Here is a 15,291-nt window from a genome sequence, read left to right on the forward strand (position 1 = left end):
ACTTTCTCTAGTATAAGGGCATGCCTTAACATTTCCTACTTCATCATGTTTATGCACCCTCAGAATACCAAAATCAGTATGTATAGGCAAAGCATCCAAGAGACAAGCCCTCTGAACCGGATTCTGAAATTGAAACAAGCCAACACCAAAAGGCGAAGGAAAGGCCGAGACCACTCTCACCAGAAATTGAAGCTGCAAGAACTCTGTGATATCCTCAATAAGGACTCCAACCTATTGGGGAAGGGGCTCCAGTTCCAGCACAATGATTGCATATTCTTCATGTCTTCTTGTTGGCTCTCCACCTAGGGCAACACGAGCACGAGCCGGATGGACCCACCCATGCTCCACATGCATACCCTAAGGCACAAAGGGCATTGGGCTGCACGGGAAATTCGCCATGTCACCGGCAAGATTCGTAGCAGGTTGCTGAGAGCAAGGCGGCGATCGGGGTGTGCTGAAGGTTGGGGAAGATGAATCGGCGTCCAATGACTGAGGAGCAGCACGAGAATCAAGGGAGTCTATTTCTGTCGATTCCACCGAGGGCGAGGCCTTTCCAAAAGATCCGCTTAAGCGAGACTTGGGGGCCCAAAAGACTTTGGGCCTAGCCTTCGTACGACACCAGCGGGCCTTATGACCCAAAGCAAAGCAAGATTTGCATCTCCAAGCTGAGGAACAAGAACGGGCCGTATGACCGGGCCTTAAGCACTTAGCATAGTCCTGAGTACCAGAAAAACTGGATTCATTTAAAATTTGAATCTCATCAGAAGAATGCGAAGAACGCGCCTGAATAAGTGGATCACAAGCGCCATTGAATCGGCTTCCCAAATCTCCGTTGATACGGCCAAAAACCCTATTGACTGGAACAGTAGTCGGAACAACAAAATTTCCAAATCTAATGAATCCAGGGCCGGCTGAGGTTGATGTTTAACCACTGGAGAATCCTGAACAAGTTTAGGCACAAAATGCACTCGTCGAGAATTCCTAGGAAGAGCAGAACTTGCACGCTTTTGCCTTCTGGATTGAACATGAGTCCATTCCTTCATTTGTTCTTGTTCCCAAAGAAATTTTTCACGCTCCCAATGAGGAGCACCATTACTCCAAAGATGAAAGTAAACATCAAAGCAGGAGCCAATGAACCGTCTGAGATTATAAACATGAAAACCAACAGCCTTGCAAGAAACTGAAAAACGAAAGTGCCTTTCACTTTGATATTTCACATGAAAACCAGAGGCCGTGCCTCCAAGGCAAGATTGCAAGGCGAGAGCAACTGACTCCTCAGACAATCTAAAGGTGTATCGACGAAAAGTAGCAAGAAGGAAGAAAGATCCATCGGGAGACGAGGAAGGGTGATGAAATGCTCGGCCAAAGCGTCAACAGATCTCCTTCTGAAAAGACAAACTTGGGGCAAAATCAAGATGATCCACCAGATCCTGCCATTGCACCATGGCACCAACTATCCAGCAGGGAAGGACGCGGGGGGAGATCAGAGATGGGAGACGCCATGGATGCACACAGGGAATCGCCCAGAGAGTCGCCCAAGGAGCGCCATAGCACAGGATGTTGTGGATTATCATCATCCATTTTTTATGGGGTTTTTGGTGGATGATACTCAGACATAACATGTATTGTACTCTTTTTTTATATGAGTTTTCCCTTTTTAGTTTCTCATATAAAGTTTTTGATGAGGCAATGCTAGTGCAAAAGTATATGCTACATCATCTATTTTCCCCACAGGGATTTTTGGAAGATGATATTTGAAGCATATTGACCATAGGTCAAGGTGTTATTAGACTAAGACTTTAGGTTTATCTTAAGGGTCCACTAACATTGATAATTGTATATTATGGTGTTTCTCCTTATTTTTCCCACGAGGTTTTAAGGAGTTTTGCCTAGTATACCGGAATTACTTTGGTTTTTTCCACAGGGTTTTTCAAAGATTCTTTTCATATTTTTTCTGAAAGGTTTTTGGGGGGAGTTATATATTATACCGCATCTCCTGATTTTTCCACATAGGGTTTCCAAGGAGTTATTTGATTGATTACAAGACCACAAGAAGAAGAAAATTGATCAAGGGGGAGTGTTATGAAGAAATTAGTATAGTGATCAATTTCTGTAATTAGTTAATTAGATTAGGCGGTTACCTTTCACGAAAGGTGTGGCAGAACCGCCAAAATTAATCACTAAAGTGTGTTAAACCTAACTATTATAGAAGAAACAATTAATACGCACTTCAAACGGAGTAATATGACAGTCTGTCGTGTAAAATCCCGATAACACCACTGTATTTCAGATCGAAACAACATACATCACTCGAAGGTGAGCCCAGAGATTACAACAACCATAAATTTTATAACACCAACTTCTATAGTAAATATTATTATAAATTGAGTTTGAGGATTCAAAAAGGTTACCTCAGAAATTTGAAAGTAGATAAGTTCTTCAGAGTTTATAAACTGCAGAAAGAAAACAATATCTAGCGACGTTATATGACATCATGATGAAGCCCGTACATGACGTCAATCTCTCCAAGCATTCCAAAGGATTACCGGAAAACAAAGTCAAAAGCAAGACTGAGTATACTAATACTCAGCAAGGCTGACCCATCTAAGGGTATAAAACATTCCTTTAACTAGACATGCAAGGCTTATGAAGGTTCTGGGTTTTCTTTTGCTGAAAAGCAACAAAGAATAGGTCCTTAATTTCAAGTTTTAGCTTTCAAATTCTAATTGGATTAACCAGTCTAGATAAGCACCTATCTATACAAACATGGTAGAGAAAATTATTTGCATCCAACAAGATTAAGTATCATAGTTCCACTTCTTACTCTATGTGGCAAAGAGATTAAGCAGTCTCAATATCCGTGAGAGGCAGAATAGTTCGAACCGAATTTCAATCCTTGCAAGGTAAACCTAACACACACACACACGCTTGGAGTACCGTTGAGTCATTCCCAAGCAACCATTTACCTTTCATTCCGGTTCATGGATCAGTGCCACTCTCCCCGAGTACAGCGAGCCCGACCCTCTCTGCACTCGTGATTGTTGCAACATAAAATAACTTAACTTTCATTATATTTTCTTTCCTATCTCTAAGAGGGAGTGGGTGGTATGTCCATTTGCCGGGCCGATCAGTTACTAGGCTTGCCGCGTACTATATTTACGGCATGTGGCTAGTACTTTCAAACGCTTAATCAACACTACCACACATTGCGGTCTTAACAAATTTTATCAACACAGACGGATTTCCACCATGAAACTAGTTGAAACTAGTAACCCAATCCGTCCATGGTTCTTATAGTGTTTACAGAAAGTAAACAATCAATTCCTATAAAGCTCGCGAGTGACAGGCAATCACTCGATTTTTACCGGTCCTATTAGCATAGCATCTATTCGAACTCATATTCTAGTGTTCAATCAATAGGAACCTAGAATTATGCATCTAAGGTTTTCATCCAACTCCAATAACTTAAATGCACAAGTAAATAATAATATAAATTGCATAATTTAAAATAATAGGATTATGCACCGGGGCTTGCCTTTAGTGGTGTTTATAAAGTTAGTAGGCTTCAGCTCTTCTGAATCAGAGTTCGGGTCTTCAGTTAATTCCACGATGTTGGTTGGTCTTCATGTAGTTCATTCTCAGACTTCGGATTCACGTTCAAGTCTTCATTATTTTCCGTAACGTTGACTTGGTCTTCGGAATTATCCTCGTCTGGTTCGTGGATGAGTTCGTATGTTCCGTCTACTAGCGATATTATTTCTTTATGCAATGAAGTACTCGAATTTAGTGAAGTGCTTAAGTATAGCTTTCCTTCACTAAAAGTTGTTATCCAATAAAGTAAACATTTAAGACCAGGCTTAAAAGTGTTACTTTACTGGGCAATCGTTTATAAAGTAAAAGTAAACATAAAAGATTTCATGAAATAACAAAACTAGCTACACAAATAAAGCATGGTTTGAAATCAAGGAAAAGTAAGGTAGTTTTATTTAGGAACATGGGTGGGTTGAATTCAAATCTATAATTTGAATTCAAAACAATTTCAACAACTAGGGTTCTAAATCAAACATAAACTCAAAATTAAAAAGGAAAGACCATGTATAGGAATTAAGTCCAAACATGGAGCTTATTCTAACAAAAATCACACTAGCATGAATTAGCCTTAAAATTCAAGAATAAAGCAAAAACTCAAGTTATACAGTGCAAAAAGTTTCCCAAAAATGATCATAAGTTACTTGTGATTAGAAGAGCTCATGGTAAAAAGATGACTCTAAGAAATTAACACAAACATGCTTTAATAAAATAAACAAGAGATAATAGGCAAAAGTCAAACATTTGGGCCACAAATTTCACACAAGGCTATACATTGCAAAAGGATGCTAAGTTCCAAAAATTAAGCATAACAAAGCTATGGTTGAAAAGATATAATTAAATTACTCATTTGCTAACAATTAATCTAGAGCACACAACATAAAATTTCATACAAACTTTAGTAAGTAAAGTGATAGAACTAGTTAAGAGGAACACAACAAAACTAATTTGGCATTTTTCTGATTTTTCTACATTTTTCTAGGATTTTTCAAAGTTCACTGAAAAGAAATAAAAAAGAATAGATCATTTTACAAGGAGGACCTTGGAAAGTTTTAAACCTTTGCAATCGGGTCCTTGGCCAGGGTTAAAGGGGAGGAGGAGGCTGTTCGGCCGATTCCGACGAGGCCGGTCACCGGCAGCAAGGGGAAAAGGGTCAGGGAGCTAGAGGAGGTTGAGGCGCACCTATTGGTGTGCTTGGACGGGTCTGGGATAGTCGGAGCTAGGTGGTCCACGGCGAGCAGGGCGATGGCGGAGGGGGACCTCATCAGCGAGGGTGCTCCGGGGATGGATTGGCGGCGAGGAAGGGTGAGTCAGCTTCACGGAGTGGTGGCGAAGCTAACTGGGGCCTCCGGGTGGTCGGGGGTGAAGCTATGGCGGCGGATCGAGAGCTCGCCGGACTTGGAATGGGGCGGCGGTGGGGTTTGGCCGGCGATGGGGCTCGGTGGGTGCTTTATAGGCCGGGGATGGATAGGATGAGCACGAGAAGCGTCTGAGAATCGAGTTTGACAGGAGAAGAAGGGGAATCAGCGACGGCACTAGGCTCTCTACGGTGGCCGGCGATGGGGCTCGGTGGGTGCTTTATAGGCCGGGGATGGATAGGATGAGCACGAGAAGCGTTTGGGAATCGAGTTTGACAGGAGAAGAAGGGGAAACAGCGACAACACTAGGCTCTCTACGGTGGCCAGCGATGTGGTGGGCGCGGCAGCGTGGAAGACATGCGCGAAGCCAGCAGAGCGGCGTGGGTGGCGGCGGGACTCGGTGTGTGACGCGTGGAGGTGGTGGAGGTGCCAAACAGGGGCAGGGGTGGTTTCCCGTGGTGGTGGCGGCACAAAACAACGGCGAGCGGCGGCGGGGGCAGCGCCCCTGTTTCTGTGCAGAGGAGGAAGAACTGTGGGTGGACCTAGATGCAAAAAGGAAAGAAGCTAGGGGGTTTTTTGTAAACATAAAATTTCCCTCTGTTTTAGGGCTCAAATGAAAAAGTGTTCAACATGAAAGTTGTGTAACTTTTCAAGATCTACAACTTTCATGTTGTGCAAATTTTCACTAGATCAAAGAATTTTGAAATATTTTGAAATCTACCAATTCTTTTTAAAATGCAAAAGAACACAACTTTAGTTTTAAAATTGCAAAGGTAGCCCTAAGCATAAATACATCTTTTTATGAGGGTAAAAGTGAAAAACAAAATATGGATTTTAATCCCTCATAAGTTTTGAAATTTTTGCCTTTTGCAAAACTATTTTGTAAAAAGGACTTTGTATTTTTTTTTAAATAACAAAAATACCTTTGCTCTGGAAATCATGGTTTAAAATTTTTTAAAATCAACACAAAAATTATATATTTTTTAACCCCTAAAATCTGGATTGTCAGAAAAGGGTCCATCCACGAAAGGACCAACTCACGAAGGGGCATGTCCCTTCGGGAATAGCCACCCTTTCCCTCTTGTACATATAAAAGAAGTGGTCTAAACCATCAATCGATAGAATCAATCACTTTTACTTCTAACCGAAATCATGAGGAGGTAAATATTGGGAAATAAATATTGGTAATTCAGGAGAGTGATGGCTGTGTTGTTATTTATGATTAAAATAGAGGATTGATGGCTGTTTAATGGTGCAAATTTATGGCCATTGTTGCACCTAAAAGTGTCCAGGTTCAACCCCCTTCCTCTAGGATCAACTATATAAGGAGACCGGGCTCCTCTCATTCTCACACAACTCAAGCACTCTCTTAGCTACTCCTGCTAAGGAGACCTTTCCCTTCTCCCTCGTGTTGCTTTCTGCATTCCCGTCGTCAGCACTGCGCGCACAGTACTGACGAGAGCAGGCCTCCAGAACCTTTGCATGCTGAAGATCTTGCTCGGGATAGCGGGGAGTCAGGTTTTTAGGGAGCGTCTTCACGCGACTGCTCACTTCCTCCTCGAACGACTACGTCCTCTACATCCTGGTAGCCCGAACAACTACGTCCTCTACATCTCGGTGGTCTGAACGACTACTTCATCTACTTCTTGGTGATCGTTCGTGGGACTGCACTGCGAACATCTTCCTGCATCGACTTTGTACGGCTACATCGAATAAGGCCAGTCGAAAAGCATGACTATTCCAGTTGGTAACGACACAACCGGTGCCTCCGGCACTGGTCCCGTCTCGGGGTGCAGTCTGAAACTCATGTGTTTCATTCTGTTTCTTTCTAAATTTGTGTTAATCTTGAATACATGCACATACTATGTTTCACTCACTAAAGTCATGAAATTTTTGCTCTATTATATGTTTAATTTTGCAATTAAAATATGTCTGAAATTGCCTAGTTGTCTAACACCGGCAACAAGGGCAGGGCGGCTGGCGCAGGCCTACGGCTGCTGCACAGCTTGTTCTCGACGGTGATGGCATGAAGGAGTGGCGGCGCGGGAAGAAGCCCGTGCGAGAAAAAAAAACGGAGCTTGAGGGCGATCGGGAGTCGGAAGGTCTGCGTATTTTTAGTGCAAAGGAGGACAATTTGTCAATTGTTAGGAGATGAAGAATTAAGATGGAAAATCATTGGAGACAATTTTTTTTTGACTTTTTTCTAGAAAACAAAGATGGAGAAGAGAAATTGAAAACTATTGGAGATCTTAAATAAGGAACCCATCTGATTTTAATAACCAATAACAACCACACGATCTTCATGATAAGCAATTCAGTTCCAGCACATATCAGGACAAATTCTCATGTACCAAACGTATAGAGAAATTTGTTATGAACGAATTCGAAGCATCAAGTCTCCAAAGAAAACATACCGAAGGTACGATGATTATTATTGGATTTGGATCTATCACTACACACTAGCTTTCAGTTACTAATAACATGAACAAGGCAGTTTACACACATGAACATGCATGTATGTTCCTCAAATGCTGCAGCGTGCTGCTGCTGTCAGGGTTCAGGCCTCAGGGTTAGCAGCTTATTAACAGATTCTTGCATGCGGATCTTTTTCATCAACTGTACCGTGCTCGCCATCAACCAGATGCGGCGCAGATTGGCTACGGTTTTTCAGCTTCGATTCATCCATCCCAGCTTGTGTTCATGGCTTGCATCTGCAGCACTCCAGCGACCTTCTCGTTAATTCTGAGGGGACTCTCCTCATGTCAATGTCATACGCGCAGTGTCCTCAGCCTCTTCACCAGCACCTCCGCATCGTCTTCCACCTCATCCATGCGCAGTGCCCATATCCTACTGCTCAGCATCTCCGCGTCCTCCATCTCGGCCGCCGGCCGCGGGCAGCAGCTGCTGATGACCTCCCGGGGATGGCGGCGGCGGCGCTTCTGGCAACATCCCTTCCCGCGCACGATCGCGTCGACGTCCAGCACCGCCCGCATCTCCTCCAACGCCGCGCGCGCCGCGACGATCCCCTCGGCCTTGGGGCTCCTGCCGAAGCCGCCCGCCCGCACCATCTCCAGCAGCGTGGTCTCCCGCGCGATCGCCTCGTCCAGGCGCGACCGGACCGTCCGCACCGCCCGGAGCAGGCCCTCCGACGACGCGTCCGGCCGGGCCTCCGCGTAGCTCCAGGTGATCACTCGGCGGTCCCCGCCGCCGCTGGGGACGGCGACGACGCGGGCCAGGTGGAGCGCCCCCGGCGAGACGCCGACGCTGGCGCGGGTGAGGCCGGGGTGCAGGTTCTTGATCCGCTCGGGAGCAAGCGCCGCGCGGCCGCCGCCGGCGGGGAGGCTGCTGGTGACGCGGCAGTGCGTGGGGCTGGCCTCCAAGCGGAGCAGCGGCGAGTAGGGGTCGGCGGGGTCGACGGGCGCGCTGGCCTCGAGGACGCGCTGCCCGCCCTCCGGCGGGGCGATCTCGAGCAGCGCGGCGTACGCCTGGTCGATCGCGGCGAGGGCCGCCTTCTCCAGGACCTCCGCCGGGCGGTGGTCGGCGAGCAGCTGGAGCACTCGCGAGGCGCCCTGGCACCGGCGCCGCACGGGAGGAGTAGAAGTGGGAGCGGCCAGTCTCCTCGCGGGTTGCTTGGCCGCTGCCGCCGCCGCCGTCTCGGCGGTGAAGAGGGTGATGGTGAAGAAGTCCGGCCTAGGCATGGTGGCTGGCGAACGGCGGCGCGACGGAACGCGAAAGTGGTGGAGGGGCTCGTGCAATTTATTTATAGACTCGCGTCGCGTGTGGCAGATGATGGCGGCGGCGGTTGCTAATGCTGCCGCCATACGTCTGACCGCTATGTATCGGACTCAAGCTTGATCGGAGTAGGAGTTGTTTCCCGCTATTTGTTTCGTGACATGCAAGCAGGCAGAACTGATGAGTCGGCAAGTAATTAGTAGCGGGCTTATTGTGTTTGATTGACAAGCCCGTGTCACTGTCACACCAACTAGGAGTATAGTGCTGCATTGATTCGTGGCACCGACCTTGAATTTGTACATGTTTGCTCTAATGCACAATTTGAATTAGCACCTTCTATGTTCGCATATTCTCAATTTGGTGCCCTCCTTCTGCTCACAGGGGCGGATCAAATAAAAGGTCTGTCTTCACGGCATTCAGATTGAAATTTAGCTAACCATCAATCACCTGTTGCCCATTATTTGATTGAAATTTAGCTAACCATCAATCACTTGTCGCTCTGCCTAGTGCCCATTAGCTTGTGTTTATTGGACCCGCAATTTACTGTAGCGCATCTGCTAAGACCATGAACACAATTATGCTAGACGCTCTTGTGGTTCGTGGATCCGTTAATATTTATGATCACGATCTTTGTTGTGTTGGAGGCCTGCTAAGGGGTTTGTTACCGGCTCATTGCGCAACTCTAGGCCCAGCTACCTATTTTGTTTGTGCCTTTTCTCCTAACTGTAAAAAAATTACATTTAAGTTTTTTTTCAGGACACAAGCAATGAAAAAGCTATATTTTTTTTTGCAACACACCAAATAATTGTAAACCACAACAAAAAAGGGTTATATGCAATTTTTGGTACACAACAAAAAAGTTGCATGTAAGTTTTTTTTAACACAACAAACAACATAATAAATACATGTAAATTTTTTAGAACAAAACACATAAAAAACATTACCTATAAATTTGTACGAACAAGAAAAATAAATATATTATTGGAGAATTTTGGGGCTTACAACAAAACTTACAACTAAGGCTTCACCTAGTGAGATTGCCCATATGAACCCCTTACCCCCATCCGCTCTAACAGCAGGTCGCCCTGCAACTAGGTGAAGCGGGGAAAATAAATATTATCCACTCCACTCCAAACCTCCACTTCCATACACCAACTCACTCTAAATATTTCACCTCATAATGTAACAATAAATTATGGACTTAGCTAATTTACGGCCGTAATGTGACCTAGAAGTACGACCTGCCTATTTTTGGAAATGCTGCCATCCACCAAAAGGCAGTTTTCCACTTCATCGAACTTCCGCATTGTGTAGAGAATAAATGATTTCAAACAAAAAAAGCCATAGTTTCAATATCGAGCATCCAAATTAAAATCCAGTGACATTGTTGACTCGTTCCAATAAGAGCTTCGAAATAAGATCCCACACTAGTATGTTTCAAGATATATTTTTCGTATGAAAAAAATTCTTTTTAGTGTATTCTAATTTTCTTATGAATTTTGCAAGCTCATCATTTTACAAAAAGGTGCCTGACTAGCTTGAGTTGAATTAAGTGGATATTGATGTTGATATTTACAAGATAATTGGATGATGTGATTAGAGGATGATGACAAACAATTATGTTGGGGTAGGTGGGTATTTAATGCATGATCACTAATTTATTTTGGTATATTTCTAATCTACGCAAGCAATTTATATGTATGTCCAAAAAAATATTGTCGAAACATATGCAAGTGAGGTCTTGTTTTGAAGGTCTTTTCAAAAGAAATCCAAATGTGTTATCAGAATTTGAATTTGATTGCCGGTTCAAGAACTGCAACTTTTTTTAAAATAGAGAAGTAGAAATGAAAATGCTTCTCATGAACCCCCTCTTCCTCGGATAGGAGGCAGCAGGGAAGCCACGTGAGATGGATCTGTCAGACCTGGGGCCACAGATACCTGACGTGCCACGGATCAGTACCATATATACATATATAGGATGAGGCATGGCTCATATTACCTCATGTAACTAGTCGCGTAGACTTAGAACTAGTCATTATAGAAGAAAACCACCCAAGTATACTCAGGATAGACTCTTAGGCTCGTACCGGGACCGCGGTCTAGGGTTTTCATTGAACCCTGCTCCCCTGGACAATATAAGGGCGGGCAGAGATCCCTTCAAAGTATTACGCGCCCCATACAATCTTCAAAAAATACAAATCACCCAACAAGACCTAGGATATTACGCGATCTGCAGCCCGAACCTATCTATACCCTCGTGTTGCTTGCACCATCGTGTTCTGATCTCGACGACAACCAATGATAAGTCCTCTATTTCGGGGTATACCCAGATAGACTCGCCGGTAAACACCAACAGCAAGCGCCCATCGTATCTCCGACAATCTCTTGACGAACTCAATGGCATCCTCCGACTTCACCGGCATCCCTGAACAGGGCACGACCTTCCTTTTTGCTTCATGGCATTACGTAGCCGACGGCTTGGGCGGTTTCACAAGCCACCTGGCTAGTCCTAAGGATTTGGAGGCTAACACCACAATTCTCAACGACAGCATCGATGACCAGATCAAGAAACCCGAGGAATAAGATGTTTCTGATCTAATCGGAAACCAACCAATCAATACTAGCGCTACGTCTTGCCCCTAAGTAGATAACTTAGATCTACTCATCTACTCGGTGGAATCGTTCGCATCTAAGATAAACTCGTCGAGTGCATTGAACTTGCACAGGCGACGCTTGGCCAAAATGGCGTTCAAATCACCAAAAACCCTAAAACAACACACTCACCCTTTTCCTCTTCAGATGATATCTTTGCCAGTTTAGATAGTGTAGATCATTGTATACTAGATTGCATTAAACTAGTTGAAGACACCCTCAACCACTACGGCAGCAAGGAGTACGATTCTCCTAAGGCAAAATTCAATACAGACTTCGGCGAGTTCAAGTAAAGACTCGAGTACATATATTTTTGTAACCCCGATCACATAGAGATCACTCCACAATTCCTCGACCCAACAGAGGATACATAATTCATCGACTACGTGAATAAGTTCGACCCCCCTGAAGATTTTGTCGATCTCGAAGAGTGGATGGTTGATTTCAGTCTATTCATGGAGGGTTTATGCAACCCACATAAGATAGACAAACTTTGGCAACAATCTAAAGCTAAAAAAAATTGGGATAGCTTCCAGTCAAGCTTCGAATCCCACCAAACTCCATGGCATCAGAACCCACAGCCCACTCAGCAGAGCAATCATCCCTCCGGGAGCGATGATCAGGGCCATAATGAAACCTCAACTAAAGAACACTAGCATCGGATGAATGACCTAGGCACCCGTGCCGAGATGGGAACTAGCCCGCCGGAACCCTACTACTCCACGTCAAGCTATCCGTTAGGATTATGGAACATAGTAGCCATCTACCAGGCGGCCACCAAATCTAAAACCCTAACCAATCTCGAGAAGGATTTAGATTCCCTACTGCCACCGATTCTCGAGAAGCCTTGGCAACAAACCAAGTGGACCCCGATTCGGGATACGGAAACCAACTCCATCATGACTCTATCCTAACCATAAAATCTACCCAATAGGGTAGGACAGTCTATTGGAAAAAGACCGACGACCCGGAGGTGACTAACAAAACCTCTGAGGTGCTGCCTCTTCAAGAAGGAGCACTCTTGCCACCACCAAAAGAAGAAGAGACGCAAACCACCAGGGACCTCTCACAGGAAGTCCTTATGGTGCGGACCATGGAGATCGACAGTTGCAATGACGACAACTCGCTAGAGCGGGTTAACCTTGATGATTACTGCTTTGACGACTTCAACGAGTACCTCTCCGACGACAACATGCAGACGACTGCAACTACGATGGAGGTAACAACCAACAACAACCATGAGTCCTCACACCCTCCTCCAAGCATCATCATCAAGATAGAAGAAGAGGATAGCAACATCGAGAAGGAACGGCACAAGAACAGCAATCAGAAACGCGCCGAACACCGCCAGCGCATACTAGAGTGCTACCAAGAAGAAGCCGGAGAATCCTACGACTACTCCAACAATGACCTCCACAACGTCATCAACATCGGTCACGATGCCCGCACTGTGATCATCTCCAAGCACCAGGAACATGAGGATTCTTCTAGGGCACACATCTTCTCTTACTATTCAGCCTTCCTTCTGCATAAGCTTCGATCAGTCTCAATATTTGCACTAAGCCATGCTTCCATGGAACTATGCCCATGCCTTGGACATGTCCTATATGTTCAAGTGTCCTAAGACCGTATGTTAGCTCATTTTATCTCTATCTGGCTTCAAAGTGCCTTTGACAACAGCCTTTAGTGCCATATTGAGCTAGTCGCCCGTTTCTCTTATGGCGATGCTAGTCACAAATGCTGAGGACATGACTCCTATGCATATGACCATGATTGGTGCATAGCATGGAAAAGGAGTCTAGGAAGGGTGTCCAAGTCATGAAGGAGACACAAGGCTAATTCAGTTCGAGTCGCCAAAGTGGAGGCCCAAAACAACTCAAGTTCGAGTCCACCTTGGAGTCCAAGAGCAACCTGCACCAAAAATGATGCCCAGGTCGCATATGGAGTCCAAATTTGACGTTCTACATATGTATGGAAGGCTTAGGAGATAAGCTTTCCAACGGCACCAGTCCGTCCTCATTATCAGGTTCGAGTCACCAGGAATTGTCGAAACAAGTGGACATCCAGAATCTGTCGTGCTGCGCCACTGTCTTTTGGGCCGTTGGCCCGTGTATCGTGTTGGGCTTAAGCCCAGGTTGTGGGAGCCCCCCTGGTTGCCCCCAAACCTAGGACATCCCCTTTGCCTCTTAAACACAGCAGCTGCCACCTTAGAGTCTCGGGTTTTGTTTAGATCAAGTTTTCCATCGAGAAACAATCTTCTTTATTGTAACTGTGATGACAAGTCCTTTTGCTATGAATCAGGGCCCCGTTCTTATTCTTCACCACTGTGGCGATAAGTTCTTTTATGACCAGAGCTTGAACCCCATCTTGTTGTTCGCTTCATACACATCTGCAATTTCAGATTGCATGTTTACCCTTTCTTGCTTGTGTTCTTCGGTTCGCTTGCAGAAAAAGCCTTCTTGGCAAGGTTAATCAAGTTGTCCTTGGTTGATAACCAACCGAGTAGCGGTGTAATGATTGTAGGACTTTGAATCATGTCTGATTAGAAAGCCAGATCGCCAACATCGAGACTCCACCAATCGAATTTATCCCTACCTCTCGGAAGATCGGGCCACGTCCCCATCTAAATGTGCCTCCATGAGCATAAAAGAAATACTTTTCTCGCATCGGCCAGTTGAAAGTCGGCAGTATGATGCCTCTTGCAATCAGGTCTTGTTCCATCTTTTGTTATTTCAGAATCACTCGCAAATAACCTCCTTGTGTAAGATGATGGAAGTGCTTCTTTTTTGCTCGCATTCTCTTTGTTCCGTCTTATTCGCTCCTCGTGTCCTCGAACAATTTGTACTGCACGAATGCATCCCAAAAAAGACGTTGGTTCTTGAAGTTTTGCTCAAAGTCTGGCGTGAGGTTCTTTTTGACATAGTCTTTGTTCAAGTTTCTCTTGAATATTTGGAAAGCAATAGCCATCTTCTTCATGACCCAATTCTTCGAGACTGCTTCTTTGTACTCTAAAAAATTAAAGTGTCATTTCACATCTCCCCATAACATTTTCTTCCTAGTGTCGGGGACGATATCAACATCATTATTGGTGGCTTTTTTTTCCAATAGCTTGTAGGTAATGGGGATGCTTTTTCTGATATAATACCCACATTGATTGACCAACATCGTCTTGACACCCTTGGGAGCCTTTGGTATCGTTTATGTTCACTAAGGTGATGTTGATGATCTCTCCATCTTTTTCTTTGAGTTTCGTTTTCGTTTTGGCTTACTCGATCCAGATGCCTAGAAAACTATTTATTAATACACGCTATATATGCTATATATACGTGGAGAATTCATATCATGTTTATATATGCCCGAATTGCATATGTACCTTGGTACCAATGTTTTCCTCTTCAATTTCTGGCTGCTCAGCATTGCCATCGCCAGTATCATTGAGATATTGCCAGTATCATTGAGATATTTACTGCCATCATCCTATGGTGCATCATCTTGGAAAGACCCTTCGTGCCGGCTATCTTCACAAATTGTACTGTGAAGGAACTCCTCGCCACCATGAATGGATCCCATTGCATTTTGGGTCATTTTGATCCATGCCACTACAATTTCTTGAAGTTGGATTTCATGTTGAAAGCCATGCCATTGAGTGGCATGATTTTGAACGTGACACCCAATTTCACGGAGTTGTGGTGGCACGAATCGAATTTTCCCTTGCATTTTTTGTGTGAACAAAATATATGGCTAGGGATGAAAACAAAATCCATATTTTTTGAATATCGAGAACCATTTTTGAGATTCTACCGGTTTTAGAGGCTAAATAAAAATTCAAAACTATTCAACCTCAATAATTTGCTAGCCCTTTGTCAACTAGGCCCATGTGCTAGTGTGTGTTTTACGTAAGTACGTGGAGGTAAAGAAAATACTTACTAACTAATATAAATTTATAATATTGTTAAAATTT

This window comes from Panicum virgatum, chromosome 5K, assembly GCF_016808335.1.
Source record: "Panicum virgatum strain AP13 chromosome 5K, P.virgatum_v5, whole genome shotgun sequence".
NCBI classification, from domain to species: domain Eukaryota; kingdom Viridiplantae; phylum Streptophyta; class Magnoliopsida; order Poales; family Poaceae; genus Panicum; species Panicum virgatum.